Source organism: Poecilia reticulata, linkage group LG9 (genome assembly GCF_000633615.1).
Source record: "Poecilia reticulata strain Guanapo linkage group LG9, Guppy_female_1.0+MT, whole genome shotgun sequence".
NCBI lineage: Eukaryota > Metazoa > Chordata > Actinopteri > Cyprinodontiformes > Poeciliidae > Poecilia > Poecilia reticulata.
Genome location: NC_024339.1, coordinates 32878053 through 32883316, shown reverse-complemented (window position 1 = coordinate 32883316; position 5264 = coordinate 32878053). Strand labels below are relative to the sequence as shown.

General features: G+C 38.0%; 1 protein-coding gene across 2 annotated transcripts in view; it reads left to right on the top strand.

The window, feature by feature from the left end:
* Positions 1-544: 544 nt before the first annotated feature.
* Positions 545-5264, top strand: part of LOC103470786 (GTPase IMAP family member 8-like) — a 32951-nt gene continuing 28231 nt past the window's right edge. For both annotated transcript variants that reach the window (XM_008419452.2, XM_008419453.2), the window contains exon 1: positions 545-669. The gene's annotated coding sequence lies outside the window, so the exon portion shown is untranslated. The remainder of the gene's footprint in view (positions 670-5264) is intronic.

Below are 5264 nucleotides of genomic sequence, written 5' to 3'. Positions count from 1 at the left end.
CTTTAACAGGTCTGGACAGGTAAACCAGCAGATGTAGGAAACTCAATGTTAGACTGGTAGCACATCTCCCTCCTCTCAGGGGGGGAAGGAGAGAGATAAATGGTCATAAAGTCATAAAGTTCTATTCTATTCACTTTTGTTTTCATATTTAATTTTTGAGGAGAAATATTCCCATCTGAACACTGACAACTATGATTTATTAAGAAGGAAAATGATTGATACAGATTCATAGGAGGATAAAATTTGCACCAAAAGTTGGATTAAAAAGAAAAAATTAATTTGCATTTTAGAGCATTTTAAACATTTCAATACTGGAATAAACTAAAACAGATAATACATGCTACTGAAACATATCTTATAGTCGGCTTAAGTTTTTCTTTTTAAATCTGATACATGTGGAAACATGTTGGCTCCGCCTGATTTTCTTCAGCAGTAAAACAGGAAATATGCAGCGTTTGAGTTTTTACTTTCTCTTTCAGCTGAGCGTGAAGCAGCAGCTCTGATTCAGACTCGGAGACTAAAACCAGTTCAACTCCTGGATTAAACCAGTTAAACTCCTGGATTAAACCAGTGAAACTCCTGGATTAAACCAGTTAAACTCCTTTTCCCTGGTGGATCTGCAGAGATTCTCCGGAGCCTCCAGGACGGATCGGTACCAACAGACTGAAGGTGAGCCGACTGTCAGCTGGTCTGACTGCAGCAGGAGTCTGATCTCTGTTTGCTGCTTTTGAATCCTTCAGAAACAGAATCATCAGGTTTTCACTCAGATTGGATCAGGTTGGTGAAGCAGCAGGAAGGAAGACAGACATTTTAGACTCTGTCACTCAGCCGGCCGCCATTTTGAATCGGCTCCACTTGTTCTGAACACCGACCCGTTACTTTGTTTGAGCCTTTTGGTAGATAGTTATGTAGCAGACAGGCAGATGAAGTTTACACCTCATAATATCTGTTTATTACTGAAACTTTACCTGACAACAACACTGCTGTCAGATCAGGAAGTACAGAAACATTCATGTTTCCTGGAGCTTTTTGGAGTCACTTGTTGTTTCTATTTTGCAGATGATTTAAGATCAGAAAAACTGGAGCTGGTTCAGTTTTTTACTCTCTAACATGGCCACATCTAAACCAGGTGAGTAACATTTTCTAAAGCAGAAAGCGGATCATTCAGCCTCTGCTGCCCTCTAGTGGTTGAACTCAGTGGGTTTAAATATGATGAAAAGTGTTTGCTGTTCTGCTAGGTTTCTCTATTGTTATTTTGTTAATCTGGTTCTGTTCAGTGTTTTGTTTGATGCTTTTATGACACATTGAGTATTTTTGCATAAAAAACAATAAAGTTTCTCATTAATCTGATGGTTATTTTAATTCTGATGGTTCTGTTGCACAAAGCCAGTCTCTTTTAATATAATTTGCATTATTCAGCATTATCTGACAGTTTTCCTTCTGGATGCTATAAATTACATGTATGAAAAATATTATCAATCAATCACATTTTATTTGTAAAGCACATTTCAGCAGCAAGGCATTTCAAAGTGCTTTACATAATTTAAAACAAAAACACAGAGTGGTGTAACATGGAATAATAGGATTGCCACTTTTCAGAGATCAAAATAAGGGACACCCACCACAGCACGCGTCACCCTACTCATGAGGTGGGATGTCCCCTGCAGTGATGGACATTATTTTATGGCGGTGTTTTTTGTTTTTAAAAAGTGATTCATAGAGCAATTGTTCGTGCAGAGTTCAGTTAGAGTACAACAAAATTGTACTCTAACTGACGTCAAAGTAGCATATCTTGAACACGTTTACATTAAGCAAGTGTAAAAAAATAAACTACTCAAGTACTGAGTAATTGATTATAACACCTGATTTAATATTCAAAATGTGTCCTCAGACAGCCAGTTATGTGAACATTGTAGCATTGTAAAGAGTATTACCAAAATATTTATACCAATAAGTCGTTAGCTTTGAAGGCTGGTTTAGCTTAGAAAAGAATGAAACAAACGAAAAAAAGATATATTAAGTGAGCCAAAGACCCACTTGCGTCTCCAGAGATCCAGGCTGCAGATCCCTGGCAGATGGAAAGTCTGATCCTATACAGTAGCTAAAAGTGCAGCACTATAATTTTAATACACTGTTAAAGTAAAATTGTGAAGGTTAAAAAAATCCACCACTGAATATTAATAAAACGTTTATTTAGTATAATTTATTTGGCCTTTGTTTGTCCCTGTCTAGAACCGCCGCTGGCTGCAGGTCTGTCTGGTGCATAATAAAATAAAATAAAACATACAGAAAGCATCAACAAATCTTCTAAAGTAGGGAATATTGATGTATTTACTGTTAAAATCTATTTGTATGATTTGATCTTTAAATGACCACTTATATTATTTTGGTTGATATTATTATTCATTAAATAACCAAATAATCAAACTAATATCGTCGACTAAACGCACAACAAGAAACTGAATCAGTAATAAAATGCTCTGTACCATATAGGCCTCAGAAGATGATTGAGGGATGAAGAGTTGCTGGTGTAAGCTTCTTTAGGTTCTGAGTCTGACGGGTTTGTAGTTCTTCTCCTGATCCTTTGTATCATACACCAGCATACCGTGACACGACGGGCACATTCTCATTAAATCGCCTTTATACATCCTAACATTATTTAGCCTGGGATTTGCGTCTTCCCTCTTTGTATCTTTATTAGAGGTTTTGCTTCTAAGGAAGGAGGAGTATCGGATAGAGGACGTTTTAAAAAAATGCGAGCTGAGAGCAGCTCACTGTGACTGCGTAGTGTCCGTCTCTAGGCAACCGACGTAACAACAGCGCAAGTCTGTAGCATTTCTACATCCCGCCACGACAATTTAGCTGACCTTAATATTTCCTGTGTTTTGTTTTGGTCATTATTGTTGCACTTAGTGTTGATATGTGTGTAATAGGCGTGTCTATCGGGCCTTTTTAAAAATATAGAACACATCGTGTCCCGTATTGATTCAATACGGGTCGCAATATTTAACAGCCAAATATGGGGTGATTCCGTATTTTAGCATTTTACGGGATGGATGGTAACCCTATTGAATGATCAAAAAATAAATGAATCATTAAAACCTGCACCCCTTTTTTAACCCTTAGAACTTTAGTTGACACACAGTAAACCCGCACTCTAACCCTAATTTAGCCATAAGCAACTCTAAACAGGTGGCATTCAGTGTTTCAGCTGTTTTACAGTTTTCTGGAAGTTTGTTCCAAATCTGTGGTGCGTAGAAACTGAATGCTGCTTCTCCTTGTTTGGTTCTGGTTCTGGATGCAGAGCAGACCAGAACCAGAAGATCTGAGGGGTCCAGACGGTTGGTACAGCAATAACAGATCTTTAATGTATTGTGGTGCTAAACCGTTCAGTGATTTATAAACTAATCAGTATTTTAAAGTCTATTCTCTGAGCTACAGGGAGCCAGAGGAGGGACTTTAAAACTGGTGTTATGTCTCTGTCTTCCTGGTTTTAGTCAGAACAGCAACAGCAGCTTCTGGATCAGCTGCAGCTGTTTGATTGGTTTGTTAGTCAGACCTGTGAAGACGCTGTTGCAGGAATCAATGCGGCTAAAGATAAACGCAGGATGAGTTTCTCTAGATCTGAGACATCAAGTCCTCTAATCCTAGAGATGTTCTTCAGGTGATAGAAGGCCGACTTTGTGACTGTCTTAATGTGGCTCTGAAGGTTCAGGTCAGAGGTCATCACTACTCCCAGGTTTCATTCTGATCGCTGGTTTTTAGTTGTAATAACTGAAGCTGTGCATTGATTCTGGTTCGCTCATCTTTAGGTCCAAAGATAATAACTTTAGTTTTGTTTCTGTTCAGCTGGAGAAAGTTTTGGCACATCCACACATTGATCTGTTCTAAGCATCTGATCAGTAATTGGATGGGGTCAAAGGTCACCTGGTGACACCGTGATGTAGAGCTGTGTATCATCCGCGTAGTTATGGTAGCTAATCCTATTTCCTGTTATAACCTGAGCCAGTGGGAGCATATAAATATTGAAAAGAAGGGGTCTTAGGATTGAACCTTGGGGTACCCCACATGTGACCTTTGACCTCTCTGATGAGAAGTTTCCGATTGAAACAAAGAAATCTCTGTCCTTTATGTAAGATTCAAACCAGTGGAGCACTGGACCGGAGAGTCCGACCCAACTCTCCAGTCGATTCAGTAAAATGTCACTGAGGTCCAACAGAACCAGAACGAGTACTGTGGTTCTCCCACAGTCTGTATTTATATGGATGTCATTGAACACTTTGACTAGGCCGTCTCCGTGCTGTGGTGAGCACGAAAACCAGACTGGAAGGAGTCAAAGCAGTTTGTTATTGTTAGGAAGTTATTTAATTATTTAAAAACAGCTTTTTCAATAACTTTGCTGATGAATGGGAGGTCAGAGGTCAGAGGTCGGCCTGTAATTCTGCAGTAGTGATTTGTCCAGATTGTTCTTTTTTATCAGTGGTTTGATAACTGCTGTTTTCAAAACCTGGGGGAAAAAACATCTGAAGAGAGCGATGAGTTACTATTTGGATCAGATCATTGACAACGACAGGCAGGACTTTCTCAAAGAAATGTGTGGGCAGGACATCCAGACAGCAGGAACCGGAGCTTAATTGACTTATAATTTCTTCTAGGGTTTTATAATTTAGTAGTTGAAATTGGGTCATTTTTCCTGCATTTGTTTTGTTTGGGCACAGCATTGGTACTGWCTTTGGAGTGGATGTGCAGATTAATCCTCTGATCTTTTGAATTTTCTCTAAAAAGAAATTGGAGAACTTGTGTTTTACATCACTAACATTTAATTTGTAAGAGATTTTTCATAGTTATTAATATCATGCTTTGACTGAAAATTGTATTATCTTGTTTTAGAATTAATTTAGTTAATGATGAATGTATTTGAAATTATATTATTTCTGACTATATTAGAATCAAATGAAAATGTTGGGTTTTTGGAGATAACTTTTCATTGAATTAAAATACAGTATTAAAGGTTTGTTCCTGGCAGAGCGGGAGAGTAACCAGAATTTCACAGCTACCTGTGAAATTCATTTATGCACAGGTAGCTGTGAATAAATGGGCCAAGATGGCTCTACAGCCATCTTTGCCCAGATGGCTGTAGAGCCACAGGAGGCCGGATACTGTTAAGAAAATAAATTTTAAATAAGTTAGTTTTAGAATTTATCATGACTTGATTGAAATAGCTTAATATAGTTTTAAAATTTATAACATATTCTGACCTATTG